Raw genomic sequence first — 20,040 nt, 5'->3', positions numbered from 1 at the left:
CTGCTTTTGTGTGAATGACCAAGGGTCTCTGGCACAGACAAATATCTTCAAATTATAAAAAATCCTCCAGGATGTAGGCACACAGTTTGTGATAATTGGAAGTGTAGCTGTGGGCCAGCCTCATCCCCAGTTGGCACAGCTGTGAGCAGCAGGTGAGCAGCACTGACAGCAATGAGCCATGGAGTGCCCAGGGGCACTGAGCAACCACCAAAGGGAACAGAGGGCACACAGCTGCAATGCATGAACATGAGGGGATGAAAGGTTGGGCTAAAGAACAAGAAGAGCAGATGCTTGCAGCCTTCTGAAATGATGCTGCGTTGCTCTATATGGCTTGAAACTTTCTGAAATTGTTTGGTGATACTCTATGTATTTTGGCTGTCTCACCTGTGACACCTGGACACCTTGGTAGGAGCTGCCACCTCTGAGGATTCACCACACAGGTAAGGTGTGCTGAGGCTTCCTTGACCCAGTTGTGGGGAGAACTGCCGTAGTGTGGAAACCAAAGGCATTGGAGCAGCTTCCCACCTCCCAGAACAGAGGCACTGGCTTGTCCATCACAGGCAAACTCTTTCCTGCTACGGATCTTTTCAAGGTCATGTGGATCATCCTACCACAAAGCAAATTCAGTTCCAGACTTAAGGTGAGGTCCTCTATGCCAATTCCTCTGCTGCTTAAGAAGCTGATGAAAATACCATGGCCACACCATTGTGGGCTTGCTCTGAACTCAGCTGTATTTTCTTTTTAGCTCTTTACAGCCACTTTGAATTGAAGTAGCTGCTGGGCTGCCCTACCCTGGCACTGCCAGCCCATGGAGCAGCTGGCACAGGACCCAGGGAACCCAGCTGGGAGCTGTAACTCATCATTACATCCCACCCTGGGTGCATTTCAGGGCTTAATTAATCCAGGCCCCAAGATAAGCAGTGCTGATGGCCAAACCAGGTAATGCTTTGAGTGCTGAGCAGAGCCCTGCAGCCTTCCAGCTCTCCTAATCCACTGAGGGGCTCTGCTCTGCCTTGCTGCCCACAGGCTGATGTGCCACTGATGGGAAATTGTCCACAGTTAGGCTGAGTGGTGCCAAATTGTAGCTCTTACTGGTTGAAGGAGTCTTTTTTTTTTTTGGGACATAAGCTGCTCAGTGGAAATCAATGCCAATTTGCTGCAAAGAGGTTTGTGTGAAACATCTGCTGCCAGGAGAGAGGAAGGATGGCTGGAAAGGAAAAGGTGACTTCTCCCTGTAAAGTGCCAGAATCCCCTGTTCCTAGTGGGGAAGCTGTAATTTCTCTCCTGTGTTTGAGGCTCAGGGCCATGCAGGCATTTCAGGTGTGCTGAAACCACCCCATTACAGGGTTCCCTGGGTTCTGTGCCAGCTGCTCCATGGATCTAGGCTGGCAGTGCCAGGGTAGCACCAGCCCAGCACAGTCTGGGCACCTGACAAGCTCATAGCCCATGCTGGGGGGAGCCACAGGAATTTTGGGATCATCAATCCCACACACAGAAAGCATTCCAAAGGGCTGGATGCACCATGGGATGGCATTCCAAAAGGCTGGATGCACCATGCCCCAGGCAGACAGGGTCTCTCCCAGAGCTCTCTAGTGAAGGCAAGGGTGGCATTTCAATGTGGATTATCCAGGGAAATATTGGGATTTTGTAGGTAGATGGAATTGCAGGGTGGAACTCTGTAAATGCTCCCAGTGTGACAGTGCCATAAGGTCCTACACTGTGTTTGTAGACATTAATTCAGGTCCTGCATGGTCAGGTGTAGAGTGTAATATCCCATAAAAATATCCCACCATGGGATATCCCACCTTTTGATAATGGAATCAGAGTGCTGTTCCTGATGATCCCAATGAGATGGGTCACTGGCTTACAGCATTAGTGTAAATTGCTTTTTTTCTGCAAAATTTTGGGTCTAAGGCTAATGGGCATCTCAGTATCCTTTAGGAGCACAGGTCTAGCTGCAGGTGGCTGTGGTAGTGAAGGCAAGTCTGACCTGGAGGAGAGCCAGAGGTTGTGTCTGGCTGCTGCTCAGACAGGTGCAGAATGCAGAGGTGTCCTAGGGTGATGTTATGATGCTTGTATCCCCATTCATGTGTTCTGTTCATGCTGGATATTATGTTCTGTGCTTTCAAGACTGGCTCTGAAGAGTGAAAGCTTTGTTTTGGTTTTCTTATCAGCCTAGTGGGACACAGACAGGGCAGTACATGGTGCTGCTTTTGCTTTTCGCTTTGCTCTCTCACTCTTGCTTCTGCTTTGCTTCTGCTTGCTCTTGCCTCTGCTCATTAGCTAGTTTAGCTAAACAGTCCAAATTTCTTCCTGAACTGTTTCTCCTTTCCTTTTTGGCACCACTCGAGCCTGCTCTGGGCTGGGGCCTGGCAAACCCCGAGAGTTTGCACCTTGTGGCCCAGCGGGGCCTACTCTGGGCAGCAGCTGCCCCAGTGCCGGAGGGACTGAGAACAGAGCGAGCACCCCCAGAGAGACTTTCTGAATTTGTCATCTTTTTCAGAGTGGTGTCACCCAGTATTGCTCATTCTGTGTGCTGGGGGGTGCTGTGCCTGTTAAATAAACAGGTTCTTTCTGCTTCTCTCTGAGGAATCCTTCCCAAACTGGTTGTGGGGAGGGGCTGCGTGGGTTTGCTTTCTGGAGGGGCCCCCCTTTGGAGATTCTCTACCAAATTTGCCCTAAACCAGGACAAGAAGTTTGGGAGCACCAGAATTAGTACAAAAAACCTGGTCTGGAAGGTCTCAATTCCCAGAAGTCTTGCACTTGCTACCAAGGAGTTCCTCTGCTCCTGGGATTGTTTTAGCTGGCAGTTTGTGTTCTGGGAGATGGCTCTGAGTGAAGACATGACCAGGGACTGGCTCAGAGCTGTCTGCTCTGGTCCCATGTGGGATTAAAAAAATCAATGGTGGAAGGGAGACTTGTCATGAGGCTGGAAAAGCCCACATGGATCTTGAATTTGCAGTTCTCAAGGCTGGGATCACCTGGAAAGTGAGGGCAAGCTGCAGGCAGCACAGGGCTGTAGTAAATCAAATGTTGGTACCCTGGGCACTGAGCCTGCCCCCAGGCCACCTTGTTCCCCCCTCCCCGGGCAGGCCGCTGCTCCCCAGGGGTGCAGGGCAGGTTTTGGGCCTGAAGATGGCACTGCTACATTGGAGGATTGCTGGAAAACTGCTGTCATGGAGCTGCGTGGAAAGCAGGAGGGTAGAGCAGCTGACGGAGCTCAGGTGAGGGTGCAGTGGTGGGGTGGGACTCAAAGGACCCTCTTGCCCACTGACAGGCCACCCCCGAACAAAGCTGTCTCTTTGCAGCATCATCCTGAGTTTTTCCTTAGCTTTTGGCCCCAGAGAGTGTCCAGATCTTGCTAGATTGGTGTACACTCTCTCCTCTGCTCTCTTAAGAAGCTGTACCTTGTGTGTTGCTTGCTGAGCTCTGCAGAGGTCTGGTGTGAGCAGGATAAGATGCAAGGAGCTGCTCTAATTTACAAGGGTTAGCTGCCTTCTTGCTCTGGTGGTGAGAAGATGGATGGGAGTGTGACCCAGGCTCTGCCCAGGTGTTCACATCAGGTAAAACAACAATGACCAGAGCCAAAAGGTGTGAATGAAGTTGTCTTTTTTGGGCTCTTGCTCCCCTTACCCTTCACTTCTTGAAGAACCTGAAGAAGCAGCAAATGATCCCTGATTTGTGCAGGTAAGAATTAGACCCTGCAGGAAGGGAATGATGACCTTCCCTGACGCCTGGATGACCAAGGTGTCCCAGATCTGTTGTCTGACCATCAGTTTTGGCTCTGTTTCACTGCAAAGGTGATGGGAGATCATCTTCAATTAGGGTGGTGTCACAGACATCTTTTATGAAAAATCTTTTCTTTAGGATTTTTCTTCCTGAGAAGCCTCAAGAACAAAATGTAAACAATGGTTATCTGCTGCTGTAGAATGCAACAAGTAGATCTGTAATTAGTCTCATGCAGTTGTTTCTAATTAATAGCCAATCACAGTGAGCTAGCTCAGACAGAGAGTCTGAGCCACAAGCTTTTGTTATCATTCTTTTTTTTTCTATTCTTAGCTAGCCTTCTGATGAAATCCTTTCTTCTATTATTTTGGTATAGTTTTAATACAATATATATCATAAAATAATAAATCAGACCTTCTAAAGCATGGAGTCAGATCCTCGTCTCTTCCCTCATCCTAAAACCCTGTGAACAAAGTCAATGGTTGGATTGGCAATGATGTCTTGAGCTGGGTCTGGATTTGCAGTTTTCTGTGCATTGGCACCACCAAAGGCCACCAAAAGAGAGAAGAATTCTTTCTTCATTACACACAAAATGCATATCTGCGTGTCTTTCTCTTCACCACTGGAGGGCTGCATCTACCTGCAGGCTCTATTTAGGTTACTCTAAACCCAGAGCACCTGTCACTTCAGGAGATGTGTTGTGCCAGCGTAATTGGGAAAGGCTGGAAAGCAGAATCTGTTTTCTTTTGGGAGAAATCTGCTGCAAACTTCACTGGTTTGCAGTGAAAGTGCTTTTTTTCCTGTTGGAAGCTTTGTGGTTAGTTCTAATAAAGGCAGGGAGGGAAAGGGGAGATTTTTTTCTTCAGGATAGCAGGGCTGTGAAAATAAAGCTTTAGCTTGTTTTGTGCTGAAAAACATAAATTAAATACAAGTGACATTGGAGATGAAGAGGTCTTTGATCTCCTGAATTTACTCCCAGCCATCTATTTCTGAGCTGGACAGTGGTTCCCTGAGGCTCAGCCCCTCTGTTCTCCAAACCCAAGCCCTTCTCAGTCCCCTTGGGATCAGCTTTCTGCAGAGCCTGGCAATGGGCTGGGCTTCCTTTTCCTGCTTCACTCCCAGGACTGAAAGGTGCAGTTGGGCAGCAGGAGCTTGACAAGTGAAATATTTTATCTGCAGATGTGTTACAGTGTGCTGAAGAGTTGTGCCTCTCCAGGGCTCTATGCTCAGACTGTTGTGCCTTTTTTTTCCAGCTTCACACAGATCTTGCAGATTTCTGTTCTAGCTTTGAGCTCCTGTAGCTTGGAGACACAGGAGCAGCAAGACAGGCACTGCCTTAAGCCATGCCTGTCCCCTTTCTAACTCTGCAGGGTGGGGAAGTTTGATGATTGACTCTCAGGTAGGGCTTCCTTGGAGATGGAAAACCCTTGGGATGACTGCCCTGGTGAAAACTCACTCTTGGCAGAGTGACTTTTTTGCTTGTCCTGTTGGACCCATCCCCTTTTTCTCACTCCACTCTGGGCTCTCGCTTCCAAAGGCTGCTGGAGAAATTCAGCTAGAAGGAATAGAGTTCTGCCATGGATTGAATAAAGCTCTGCTTGGACTACAGATGGCAGCAAATCGTTCAGAATACAAAAGGCTTCACCCCATGGTTATTTTAGCAGCTCTGCTGGAGAAGTTCCCTGCAGGTCTAAAGAGGAATGGGGCTCCAGTGCAGAGACCAAGTGACAGCAGGGTCCCTTCCCCACCGATGGTGGCTGCTGTACCTGTGGCTCTTCTCCACAAACTCCTGAGGAACTGTTTGCCAGTAGAAACTACCTGGGGTGGAAAATTGTGCTTTGTGTTTTCCAGACTATGGTGTGATATTTAAAGTTGTTTTCCCCCTCCCATGTAGCTATGTGCTCTCCCCTGAAAAGACAGAGGAACAAGCAAGGAAGGGCTGCCAGGTTAAAACCACAGGAAAGTTCTCCATGGATAAAGTTTCCTGCATTGATTGCAGGTCTTGCATGTGCACACAAATCCCTCTACACCTTGGTGTTTGTGCTTTTTGCTAGGAGGAGGGCAGGGGAGTGTGTAACTGCTTCAATGAAAGCTTTTGGGGATTTCTTAAAGAAATCTTTCATGGAACTTCAAATTCTGAAAGGCCTTTCTAGATGTGAACTCACCTTTCTGTGTCTCTCTCCCTCCCCTCCCAGATGACCGGGTTCCCTTTAAACTCCTTTGAAAATAAAAGCTTTGATAAATAAATCAAACAGCATCATGCCTCAGAATCACTGATGGGATCTGACACTGCTTGGCCACCCAAGTGTTCCCTTTGAAAGCCTTGCAGAAAGGGGGACAGTCGTATCAGATATCTTGTGATATCATAAGATATCTTGTGTCCTCCTGTCATTCATATTTTCAGAGTTGTTTGCCCAGTGAAGCTGTGGCTGTCCCATCCCTGGAAGTGTTCCAGACCAGCTTGGATGGGCTCTGAGCAGCCTGGAACAGTGAAAGGTGTCCCTGTTGTTGGCAGGGAGGTTGGAGCTAGGTAGTCTTTAAATTCCTTACAGCTGAAACAATTCTGTGATTCTTTGAGACATTTCATTTCTCTGGGAACCCATGGCACAATTTTCTTTTTGGAAGAAAAATACAGGAGGAAGGTGCTAGGAGAAACAGCCATGCAGCTCTGCTGGTTCCTGCTGAACCCCTTCAGGGTCACACAGAGCTTTCACAGGCTGTGAGTGGTGGTGTCCACACCTCTCTGTCCTGAGTGATGCTGGTGTGAGCAATGCCAGCAGTGCTCACTGCTGAGCAGCAGGAGTGGTGAAGGCTCTGGACCACGAGGCCCGTGAGGAGCAGCTGAGGGAGCTGGGGGTGGGCTCAGCCTGGAGTAAAGGAGGCTGAGAAGGGACCTCATTGTCACAGACATCTTTTATGAAAAATCCTTTCCTTAGGATTTTTCCTCCTGAGAAGCTGAGAGGCCTCAGGAACAAAATGTAAACATTGATTATCTGCTCTTGTGGAATGCAACAGGTGCATCTGTGATTGGCCCATGTTGGTTGTTTCTAATTAATGGCCAATCACAGTGAGCTGGCTTGGAATCTCTGTCCGAGCCACAAGCCTTTGTTATCATTCTTTGCTATTCTATTCTTAGCCAGCCTTCTGATGAAATCCTTTCTTCTATTCTTCTAGTATAGTTTTAATATAATATATATCATAAAATAATAAATCAAGCCTTCTGAAACATGGAGTCAAATCCTCATCTCTTCCCTCATCCTAAGACCCCTGTGATCACCATCACACCCCATCACTCCCAACAACTCCCTGAAATGAGGCTGTAGCCAGGGTGGGGGTTGGTTTCTACTCCCAGATAACAATTGACAGGACAGGAGGAAACAGCCTCAAGCTGTTCCAGGGCAGATTTAGACTGCATATTAGGAAAGCTTTTCACTGAAAGGGCAGTCAGGCATTGGAACAGGCTGTTCAAGGAATCAGCATCCATGGAGGTGCTCAAAATATGTGTGAGTGTGGTGTTTAGGGTCAAGGTGTAGTGGTGAGCATGTCAGTCAATGATCTGAGAGGTTTTTTCCAAGCTATGATTCAATGAATGAAACGAATGGAGTGAATTACAAGCCTGTCCACTGTGCATGCATTTATTTAACACCCTCTTGCCCTTCCTGACTATTGCATTGTGGGAACAGGACAGAATTGCAGCAGGCTGTAAATGCATGTGTGTGTGTGTGTGTGTGTGTATTTATTTATTTATTTTTTTTTTTCTGCAAAAGACAGCTTCTTTTCCAGTTCAAACATACACCAAAAGGGAAGACAGCAGGCAAGAACCAGCTGGGATAAGGCATTAACATAGTGAAAAGACATTGGACTGGCTGTTCTGGGTGGTCCACTCATTTCAAGGACAGCTTTGATGGAGGCACAAATGCTGCTAAAGTCCAGGTAAATGTGGACCTAAATAGCACTGCATTGTGATTGTTAGCAAGGATTATTTAATATATATATTTTTTAAATTGAGCTATTTTGAGGGCTTAGATAAGCTCAGAAGGAGCTGGTAGGTGAAATTGTGGTAAATTCTTAACTGGCTTTCCCTTTTGAGCTCCTTAAGGGGTGACAGAAGGACAAATGCCAGAAAGCATGCAGTCTTGGTTTGGAGACTGTCCTTTCCTTTCTAAGTGGACTGTCCCAGTGGTCACAACCACTTAAAAAGGTGATTTCTTTTTAATTCAGTTTTTTTTTTTTAAGTGTCTTATTTCCAATTGGAACTGGTCTGGACTCAGCTTTTAGCCAGGAGCATTTTGTTAAGCTGCTCTCTTAGATTAAAAACCCCTTTTAAGAGCCTGTTATCTTCTCCATGTGAAGACAGTGTAATCAGGTTGCCTCCCACTCTCTCCCTTCTGAGACTAAACAGATTGATCTCCCTGTCTGTGGCTAAAAGGCCTTTTCTAAACCTTCCATCAGAGCTTCACTTGGGTATCTGGGCCTGAAATGGGGCTGCAATCACTAAGTGAGGCCTGGGCTAAAGTGATTTTCTAAAGCATAACATGAACAATTAGGGATTTCTTGGCCTGTATGGAGTGTAATCTTTTTTTATCTTTTTTCTTGACTCTTGCCTTTTTATGTTTGTTTCAGTGGTTTGGAGTCTATGATGCAAAATTGATTCTGGATATATCACCCTACAGTGCCAGGAGACAAGTTGTTGGCTTGGGGTGCAGATCCCTTTGTCAAACCCAGAATATTTCATGTTCTTGCTAATTCCAGGTAATTTTGGAGAGAGGAGGTAAAAGGACACATCTGGAAGAGATCAGGGAGCCAGAGAGTGCAGCTTTGAGCTCAGGAGAGCCTCATGCCCCTTCTGGCTGCTGCTAGTGCCAGAGTGATGGCTACAGGAGGTATTAAGGTTATATTGGTCCAATATTGGGGTTCATAACAGCTCCTCATTGCCTTATATGATGTTTTCCTAGCTCAGAATTTCTGGCATGAAATTCTTCACAGATAAAAGATCTGTTTTGCCCTCTACCACAAAGGTATTAAAAAAAACACCTGCATGTTGAAAGAAAAAAGGGAAAAATATGAAAGGATGGACAACACAGGCAGGAAAAGAGGCAAATTAAATAGTTTATGTTGTCCCCTTGAGTGTTGCTTAAGCTGTTGTCTGTAATCCCACCCTCAGTGTTGGGGTAGTGTTGGATCTCAGGGGATCATGCAAGTCCCAAAACCCTCATCCTCTCAGTGAGTGCAGAGCTCTCTGAGGCCACCCAAGTGTTACAGATCAGTGTTAATCAGGTAATCTCAAACCTGGGAAATCATGCTCTGTCCTTGTAATGTAACTTCAGGAATTCCTGAGTGCCTCTGTAGCTGGAAGCTGCATGCTAGGAGCCGCTACTGCAGATCAAGACCAGGAGAAATTCCTGTTAAATCAACATTAGATTAATATTTATAGTGCTATGACTGATGAGGAGACAGTCTGCCTTCACACTGATACTTAAAATTCATCTTGATTCCTGTTGCAGGATCTGGTTGTGCTCCCCCTGGAATGCCCTTTATTGCACTAATGCTGTCCAGAACATGCCTGCATGGAAAATCTGGTCTGTGTAAAGCTCAGATAGCTTCAAGTGGCTGTCACAAGGCATTCTGGATCCTTTTTGTGAAGCAAACCTCCACTGATGCAGTGCAGACTTACAGTGCAAGGGGTGGGATGGGGTCTGGGATGTGTGGTGGGAATGCAGGAGCAAGGACAAGGTCAGAAACCATTTTAGTGGTGACTAGTTACTTGGATGAGTTTGTGCAGGTGGGTTTGGTGCTGGTGATGCCTCAGGTTATAGCTTTTCTATTTTTCAGATTCTGTGCTGCTTTAGTGTGTAGTTCTGAGCTTCATATGAGGGGATGGTGAGCTCTCCGCAGAGCAGGGAGACAAAACAATTCCTTCTCTAGCTGGGGACCAAGGACAAATGATCCAGATCTCAGACCCAAGAGTATAAACAATGTGGACTGAAGAGAGAAAAACAAGAAGGATGGGACTTCATAAGCTAAAACTATAATTGGACAATTAACTCCAACATGCAAATGGACCAGAACTTACAAAAGTGAGAGACTTTGTGTTTGGTTGTCCATTTTGTGACCATTTTGGTCCATCTTGGGTGCAGCCCTGGCTGGGCTCTTGTGCTGCCCAAGGTGGATCCATTGAGGCCTAATGTGGTATTTGCTGGGTCCCCAGGATGAAGAAGGAATTGAGAATCTGACTCCATGTTTTTAGAAGGCTAATTTATTATTGCCTGATATTATATTAAAGAATGCTATACTAAAACTATACTAAATAATGGAGAAAGGATACATCAAAAGGCTAAAAGATAATGATGAAAAACTTGTGACTCACTCCTCAGAGTCCAACACAGCTGATGGTGATTGGTCATTAAGTAAAAACAATTCACATGAAACCAAACCACCACCTGTTGGATAAACAGTCTCCAACCACATTCTAAAGCAGCAAAACACAAGAGAATCAATCAGATAATTATTATTTTCATTTTTCTCTGAGCCTTATCAGCTTCCCAGGAGAAGGAATCCTGGCAAAGGGATTTTTCAGAAAATATGACAGTGACAGCCTAATAAATCCCTACTTTTTTCTTAAACTCCCTACTATTCTAATAAATCCCTGCTTCATTCTTTAACTCTGTCTAGCCTCTGTTCTAGGTCAGCCTTCACAAGGCATCACTGGCTGATTCATTCCTGGGGATGAAGGAGAAATGCAGGGAGGGAGAAAAAGCTCTGTCCAAAATCAGAATTATGGTGGCACATAACACAGATGTGGTGTGTGCCTAGTTATGCTCTAGACAGCATCTAAGGATGCAAAGAAGGATATAATGTTCCCTCTAAGAAGCAGTAGGGTTCTTTTCATTCCACATGGTTACTGGTTTATGTTCCTGTTTATCTTTTATCAAATACAGTAACAATAAAGCTCCAAGGTTTTTAATAACGATAGCAAAAACATAGCAAGCAAAACCTTTTCCTTTTTTCCTGGTAACTCCCCTGACTTCCACTAGGAAAAAAAAAAAGAAAAAAAAAATATCCACTCTCCAAACTTGTGTGGGAGAGAGAAGCCATCAAACATTCTGTGGCTGCCAACTTTATTTTTTCAAGTCCAAATTAAGGAGAGGTCAAGGACTGAAAACAAACCCCAGATATTTAAAGACTATATGTGATGCCAAAGGCAGACCTGTGTTCCTGGCCACTGTGATTGCTTTTCTGAGGGTAAAAGAAGCATGTGTGGTTGTGTATTTGTTGGTAGAAAGTCAATAAAATAGAGAGATTTCCTTCTGGATACTATGGAAATAATAGAAACGATGAGATGAAAGCGAATAGTTCAGAAATAAATGCATAAATACCACTTTTCACCACTAGAAAGTCTCTCTTGGTGAGTTGTAATAATTAGCTGGCTTTCATTTCCTAGCCATGAGAACACCTTCCATCTTTCTGGTGAGCAGCTGAAGCCAAACATCCATAACAAGTGAATGTGTTGCTGTGACATGTCATGATTGCCACATGGTATGGATGTTTTGCAAAACACAATGTCCCGTAACAACTAATTGAATATTGTTTTTCTTTCTGTTTCATATACTCTCATAATTTGTCAGATCAAGGTGGTTTTTCTTCTTTAATCCTGTATTCTTTCTCTCTCTGAGAATCTTTAAGCACCTGTTCAGTGTGAGCTTGTAATGAAAGAAAATGCCATGAAATCTTCTGCAACAATGGAAAGATGTCCTGATGACCCTGTTGTTCCTATCCCAGCTGAGATAAATTTCCAGCTGTGAAAGTTTATGTAATCCTGATGATACCAAATGTCCCTTGTACTTTCTGCTCTGATTTCACACAGAAATTACTGTGACAGTACTGTGGAGCTGCTAAATGCTACTGTCCAGGAGACAACAGTATCCAGAATATGAAGTAAAAACTACTAATTTAAAAACTGAAGCCTTTATTCTCTTGGAGTAAACAGGAGAAAATATAGATGGACTATATTTGGGAAAGGTTGGCTTCTCAGAAAGGTTTTCTCCTTTTACTTGTGAGATTAATTTCTTCTCTGAGGTGACTGGTGTGTGACAGTGAATAGGTAGCCCTTGTCTTAAAATATAATATTTTAAGTTTGATATTTCTTTTTAAATGGACTTAATATTTTTCTATTTTTGAAGCACTTTAGAGCTTTACACTTCTGTTTCTCAGCGCTGCTGTCTCAGGATAATTAATTCCACAGATAAGTTCATCTTGTGGCCAATGGAACTTTTTGGGAAAAAAAAAAAAAAGAAACAGACCAGAGAACCAAGTGGTGGAAACATACATGGTCTGTTTATTATACTTTTGGTGATGGAATTAAGTACATAGGAGTGGTCCTTGCTTTGTGTGTTTGGTGCTGTGTTATATACAGGAGCCCCAGAAATGCAATTTTTCATTTGCTTGAAGTTGGTGCATGGTCCAGTTTTAATCCTCCTGGTTCTGCAGCCTGAGATGAATTCCAGTTGGGTCCAGTTCCACAGCTGGACAACCTCCTGGTGCCCCAGTAAGGTGGTTGTGCCAATGACCTGGCTGCATGCCCTGTGCTTGGGTAGGAGAGCTCACCCCTGTGGGGTAAATTGAGGGTTGTTGATGATGTTTGATTTGTGGAATAAAGAGATTACACAGCAGCCTGTGCTCAAATGAGAGTGTCAGAAGTGAAAATTGGTACTTCTGCTCTTCACTCCTCCTTTTCCTCCCTCTGTGTCCCCAGGCAGGGATGTGCAAGTGGGTTTGGGATTGCAAGCTGGGCTGTGGTTTGTGGGCTCTGGGGTTAGGCTGCTGTGCTGTCCCATGTTGGGATTTCAGGCTCTTTCTTGCTCCAAGGTCAGGGTGAATAACACTCAGGAAACATTGTTTTTGAAGTCTCACTCCGAAGTTTAATATCCTTATCTATTACAAACTCATGAGATGTGAGCTCTCCTTAACAAGTCAAGAAAGCGCCCTAAAATGGTGTCTGTTCAAGGCTATTTAAGTCCCAATTACCCAATAAACAGTTGACATCTATATTATTTATGCTTCTAACCCAATTATGATCACTCAAAACCTGCAATGTGGACATCTTTCACCCAATTAGAGAAAATCACCCAGATTTGTGAAGAAGGTGGTGCAAAAAAGACATCTAACCCACACCCCAAATTCTCCATCTTAGCTCCCATATATCACCATATACTAAAACCCCAAATCTAAGTTTTTTCACCCTGTGCAATCACACACTTCTAACCAACTACACACCCATAATCTCAGTGATATTAATCAATGCTGGAATTGCCCCGGGTCAAATGTAATGAAAGTTTAAAATTCTCAGCATCCAGGGTTCCAACAGTGCCATATCCCTCTGCTGGGCTCTTTGCCCTCCTGTTCATCAGGGACTGAGCTATCCCCTGGCCAGGGGCAGGATGTGGATTGTGGATTGTGCAAGGGATGTTTCAGGGACTGACAGCACAAGGAGCCATCAATCTGAGACAACAACCCACAGGCATGCATGAGAATGCGATGCTTTCTGCCACGGGAGAGAAACGACAGGCACAAAATGACTGTGGAACAGCATTAAACTCGAGTAAAGAGCTGAATTAATCACAGGCTCCATCAGAGCCCTGGGGAGGGTGGCACAGAAGGAAAATGAGCCACTGCTGAGAGCTGAGCCAGCAGCCAGCTGATGAGGTGCTCCTCTCTCCTCCAAGGGACTCAGCAAAAGGATTTTTCTCCCCCTTGGAAGTGAGGTGGCCTTTCAAATGTGGGGAGGAAGATGACAGTAAACATATGTTTTGCTTCCTGTTAGCTGCTGTCAGGGATTTTTCTCCTCCTGTGTTTGACTGATTCTTGATTTGTTTCCACGCTTCTTCTGCTGTGCCCAAAAGCAGGAACAAAAGGGCAGAGGAGCAGCAGAAATGTGAAGACCCAGAACAGCATTCACCACCCACAGGCATCACTGTTGGGTATTTTTTGTAATATTTTTATGTCAGGGAGGGCTGCATGTGATGAGAGGATTTATGGCTCTAATTCCTTGTTCCTGCATAGTCACCACATCCTTTGGTGTCCTGCTTCTCTGAAACATCTCACAAGATTATTTTGGCCATCAGCTGCAACTTTTCAGTTTCAGTGTCTGAAGTATTTCTGCCCATGCTCTCTGATAACTCCCACAGGATTTATTTGTTAAATCAGGAATTCCTGGACCAGGCACCACATTGCTTTCAGAATTTTGGTGCAACACAACCTCCTGGATTCCTTTCTTTTTGTGGCTACACCTGGCCCTCACAGGAGGTAGGTCGTGCTTTAGCTAATTCCTGGGCAATCAGAGAGGTGATTAAACCCCTGCTCTTGGATGGCAAACAAGGTGCACTGCAGCCCACAGATGAGCTGATGGTCCACTACTGGCCTGTGACAAAATGCTACCAAGCACAGTGAAGCCTTGGAAGTTTGTAAAGCCATGAGAATCATGGATTCTTCGTGGCCAGAACAGAATTTGGGGATCCTGTTTTAAATAATTCCTCTGGGAGGCACAAGGGGAGAGAAAGTAGAGACCTTGTTTTACAATTCTCTCTCTACATGTCTCACTCACAGTCTTTAACCCAGCTTAGAGGTGGGAGTAACCCCAGTGGGATGTAAAAGCACCTGTGCAGGACAGTAGACCCTCTGAAATGTGGCTCTGGGCTCCAGAGCTCTGCAGTTGTGTTATAATCAGCCTTTTATCTCTATGCTGGGCCATTTAACACATTTGAACTCCGCCAGCTCCTCCATCACGTGCTTTGGCCAGAATATTTTCCTTGGTGGGTACCAAGGCCGTGCCCACCCTGAAATATACCAGTTCAGTGGATCACAACACTCTGGTTTTCAGTTTTTTCCTGGCCTAGGCAGTGCTGGATCAATGCTGGTGCTGCTTCACCCTTCTCTTGGGTGTCTGTCTCCTTCAGACCCCTCCTGCAGCTCCTGTTTGAATCAAACAAGAAGTGTCACTTCTGGGAACAGCTGCAGACCCCAAGTCCTCTTTGGCAGAAATGTCACCTACTTTCTCTCATCATCTTCTTGGAAAAGCATCCAGTTTGCCTCCTTGCCTAATGCTTTTTAACATTTTTGGGCTGCCTTTCCCACTCCTCATGTGCTCCTCAGTGGTGTCTGTGCCCCAGAGCTCCAGGGCTGCCATGTATAGAAATATTGGTGAGCTGGAGCAAGGCTGGACATGAGAGCAGTCAGATTTATTTATTTTCTCTGACTGTAACTTTTGCCTTCTGGGCAAGCACTGGGGACCTGCCATGTAAGCAGTTACCAGTTGAGCTCAAAAGCCAAAGTTCTGCAGTTGGAGTTATAAACAGCCTCTTATCTCTGTGCTGGACACAGACAGTGACCTATTTAACACATTTACCACCATATCTTAAAATAGTTTTAAAAATTGCAAGTGCATCACAAAAAAGCTGTGCAGAAGCACTTCAAACAAATTTTTTGTTCTACAGCTTTTGCTAAAATCAGTCTGTCCCCCCCACTCTCCACCCCTCACTACCCTCCCCAAAAAAAGTTGTCTTTGCTTGTCACTTGCCTGCATGGTTAGTGCCAGATGGAGCTTAATAGCAGGTACATAATATCCTGCTGTTTAAGAGTTCAAACTTTTTATAAAAACAAAAAATTTCTTTCCTTCCTTTTCTCACTTTTTAGGAGGGTCATGTCTATGAATAGGCAAAAGCTTGGATTGTGCTATGTTCTGCTAATCTGTGGTGTTTAAAAATGGCCTTGCCCTTTTGCAAGATGCTGTGTTTTTTAGCTTAAGTTTAATTTTTCTTTGAGATAACAGAAGTGAAAGTTACAAGTATCCCTGAGAGTTTCAGCTACTTTCTTGCTATTGTGGCTAAGTCAGCAAAGTTTTAAGTGTGGAGGGTGACCAAAAATCATCCTTATACTGAAGGACAACCACCACAATCACCCTGCTCAGCAGGAATACAACTGCAAAGTACACTAGAAATTAATTTGAGGGAAAAAAAATGAATAATAAATATCCTGTCATAAATTCTTTAATTCTAAGCATCATTTTCATAGGTCTGTTCTGAACCAGACACCACGATGCTTTCGGAAGGGTGGATTAATGGCATGTTAATTCAGTATTTGCAGTGTTTGTGTTTGTTGAAGGGACTGTGACAAGGAGGGATAGGAAAGATTTCAGGATACAAAGGAAGAATGTCCCAGTCTCCCACCCCTGAGGAAGTTGAAAGTCATTCCAGTACTGAGAAGAGCTGTATGAGGTCTTTGCATCATTTTTTACTAGGAAAGCTTGTCTCTGCTACCTGCAGGGCCACCTTGTGGAAAACCAGAGCATGACTCTTCCCTGAAGTGAGGATCTGCCTTTAGGTGTGATAGGAGTGCCAAAAAGCTCAACACCTTCCAGGTAAGTTGTGTTTTGTGCTCAGGTTCCCCCTGTTGCCTCTCCCAAGCAGAATCATTTTGTTAATGACAGTGACTCAGCCATGGGCTTCACCTCTGTGCCTTTGCCTGTAAAGCTTCCTTTGCAGAGACACCAGTTTATTTCCCAGATGCAGTGATCAAAGGCAGGAGACAAAGGCTTAGTGTTGGTGTGTGCTGCAGAGGAAGGCTGGGAGTAATTTGGGTCAACTAAAGTTAGAAACCATCCTCACCTCACGAGACAGATGCGAGCTTTGAAGTCAGGGAGATGAGCAGCAAGACAATCTAGGAAAGACACTTTTCCCCAGTTCAGTTTATAATTTGTGGACCTGAAGCCAGTGCAGGGCTGGATGCCTGTGTCTTGGGTGAGGACAGTCTGCCCAGTCCTGTGACCTGCCCTCAACAGGAAAATGCTGTGAGGAAGTGCAAAGCACTTGATGGTGAAATGCTGCAGCATATTTCTAGGAAAACATCCTTTCTCACCAAAGGGGTTTGTGGACAATTTAGGCTGAAGAGCAAAGGAAGAGCAAGGACACTCAGATCCTTGTATTTTTCTGCTGTATCTGATGTGAACTGTACAGCTCCAGCATCTTCTATTTAATAATTGCAGTATTTTGTCTTGTGCCTTCTGGGGCTGGTGGGAGGATGTAGACCCAATATGAGTGTCTTGTACAGCAAAAGAAATCCTGTTCACGGTCTAAGTGGTGTTCTACAGGAAGATCTTTATCTCTGCCATGCACCTGAGGTAGACATTATTTGTTTGGGGATAAGGACAATCTGTCTGCTGGATGTTCTCCCCTTGCCTCCCTTAGCTCTGCAGACATGGATTCTGTGGTTAAAGAGTGCAAATGGAGGCTTGGTAAAATCCAAGTCCTCCAGAACCTGGAAAGAGCAGCTTTGGTGAAGCCCCAGTTTTGTATCTATTTGTGCTCACTACCTCCTTCTTTTTCTCTTTTCCTGCCTGGGAGAGGAAGCCAGCTTGGACCCTTTGTTTTGATAAGTAACCTTATTATTAGGGAAATCCCTGACACTTATTTCTGCCTTTCCAGACTTCTCCCAGCTGCAGACTCCCAGGGGATGAAGGGCTGCTCACAGGCTGTAATCTGTGCCAGCTGTGAGGCAGGCTCTGTTCTAGAGATGCTCTCTTACCCTTCCCAATGGTCTTATGGCAACCTTCACTCACAAATTCCAGCCCAAGGGATTGCTGAAACAGAATCCTCCCTCTGCAAGGATTTTATGGTCCAGCTGGTGGACTGAAGCCAAGCACAGGCTGAAACAGAAACCACTGCGCCATGAACCCATTCTGTTACAAATGAGCAAATGCCTTGATCCTGCTCCTGATGTACTGACCCAATTAAGACTATTCAGAAAGTTAAACTCCCTCAGAAATATTCTAATGACAGCTCTTCAAGTGGTATATACATGAGAAGATAGCTCATGCAGAGGAGTTTTGCTGCCTCAGGCCATCTCTCTGTGTCCTTTCTGTGTCTGTGTGACACCAGGTGCCATTGAGTGAGTTACCTTGGCCTTCAGAGGTAATTTTGCCTCCTGTCCTGCCACACCATGCAGGCAGAAGGAAAATACTGATGCAGGTTGTTGACTGAGAGGTCCATCACTCCCATCCACAGCAGGAAATGCCCACGGTGCTGTCCACTTGGAGTGGCAGGGAAAATATCACCTTCCATGAAAGCTGAGAACAGGGTCTTTCAGTATTGTAGGAGTTGAAATACCAAAAATCACAAATGTGGATCTTGGAGGAAAGAACAGCTCTTGGTGTCTCTTAGCCCCCTTTCTACATGCTGACATCGTGCAATTAGATGTTTTCAAATAAAAATCCTTTCCTTTTCCTCAGGTGTTCCAGATTGCAAGGCAAGATGTTTTCTATTATCATCTGTATGGCAGATTATCTTTTGTCAGTGGGCAGTTTTCCTTATCTCTCTCTCTGAGTAATCACAATCACTCCTCCCTCTGAGGGGAGGTCTGCTGATAACAGCTATTGAATGTCCCTGCATGGCTGATAAGAACTACAGTATCCCACTGGGAGATGTGAGCCCAGAGGGAGGAGCCAAGCATTCCTACCTGGATATAATCTGGAGATCCTGGAATAACTGCACGGCTTCTCCACTGGATTCTCCAGAGGAACAGCAGCTGCCTCTTCTTCCACTGGATCTTCAGAGGATGACTACACCCTTTTCTACAGGATCCCTGATACTGCAGGAGGGCTGAGCCACAATTCCAATGGGACTGCCACCAACACCCTGACCCACAGGGTGTCAGCTTGAGTTCTGACTCTGTCAGTGTTGTTCTAGTGTACTGCAATGTTATCCTTTTATTTTTCTTCCCTATTAAAGAGCTGTTATTTCCTGCTCCCATATTTTTGCCTGAGAGCCCCTTAATTTAAAATTTATAGCAATTTGGAGGGGTGGGGAGGGTTTACATTCTCCATTTCAGGGGAAGCTCCTGCCTTCCTTAGCAGACTCCTGTCTTTCCAAACCAAGACACCAGGTCTGGCAGCAGGGACCAAGCCAACATCTTCACATTATTTTCTTGTTTTAATTTTTTTTTCCTCCTTGGAAACCACTAAGCTAGTTGGCTTTGAACATTCTCCAAAAGTGCTTCTTGAGGCAACAACGTGAACCCTTCAGCACAAACATTTAGCGTTAAACTGAAAACCAGAAAGAGTTGGCAAGCTTAATACCAAGCAATGTTGTAAATCAGGCCCGTAATCTGAGCAGGTCTAGCACATAATTAATCTCTGGGGAGTCTCCAGGTAGCAAGTTGCAGGTCGTTAGTCAGTAAACTCCCACAGGTCTCCCTGGGTTTGGGATTAAGCTCTGTGTGTGAATAATAATCTAATTAATCACCTCATGCAGGGGTTATAGAGACCTTCAATGTCTGCTCTTGGAAGAGGTGTAGGTTTAAGCACAGTTGTGCTGCAGTGTGCTAATAGAGTTGAGAGAAATTCAGAGAGGAGGAGGTAGTTTTCATCTCAGGTGCTGCAGGAGGGTTTGAAGTTCTCATTTATTACAGAGGCAAACACTTCTCAACCATGAAACGAACCCAGGTACATTTGCCCTGAGAGGATTCCTGAAAATGGTAAAACATTAGATTTTTTTTTGAGGTGAACTTATATTAAACTTTATGACAAAGGCTGTCCCAGGCTGCCTGCTGTCTCACAGATACCTATAACAATTTCTGATTCAAATTATCTGCATTTGAGAACTTTTTTGCCAGAATTAATATTGCCTCGTCAGGACTAGGTACTGTGAGCGTGTGCTTTAGCCCCAGTTTTGAGTGTCTTGATAAGGAGAAGCAGCCTGTGGAAGGAGGGTGGAAAGGCACAGGTGAGTTTTCTGCAGAATCTAGGCTGTGAACTGAGGAAGAACCACCTAAAGCTGTGGCTCTTCCACTTGAGCTACAGCTCATCTTCTCCAGGGGTGCTTCATCCTCATCCACCTGAGAGCTCCCCTGCTCATACCTTTATGGGGGTCTGGGCTCTGCAATGGCTGGGATCACTGCCATATGAAAAAAGTCAGTTTCTCCAAATTTTTAATGGAAAAGTCTCCATTAGCAATGCTCATCGGAACATAGTTTACCCTCTGAGTGTGCTGCATTTTACAGGGCACTCAGGGAAACTCGTGTTTTCTTGGTAAGAGAGAGCTGGAGTTAAAGCTCTAAATTCAAGTTGAATTTTTTGACTACTGTCACAAGAAACACAAAAAACATTGGGATACAATTCTTTAAATACAAATTCTCCTGGCAAAGGGTCTAAATTACAACTATAAAACTTTGGGATTTTGAGACCTTTTGAAACCTTAGAATAAGATCTAGAATTGTTGTCTGGAAGGAAACTCAAGCACAGTTTCTGCTCTTTCACTCTGCTGCAGC

The sequence above is a fragment of the Ammospiza caudacuta genome, chromosome 6 (assembly GCF_027887145.1).
Source record: "Ammospiza caudacuta isolate bAmmCau1 chromosome 6, bAmmCau1.pri, whole genome shotgun sequence".
NCBI lineage: Eukaryota > Metazoa > Chordata > Aves > Passeriformes > Passerellidae > Ammospiza > Ammospiza caudacuta.
Note: the sequence above shows the minus strand (reverse complement) of the source record.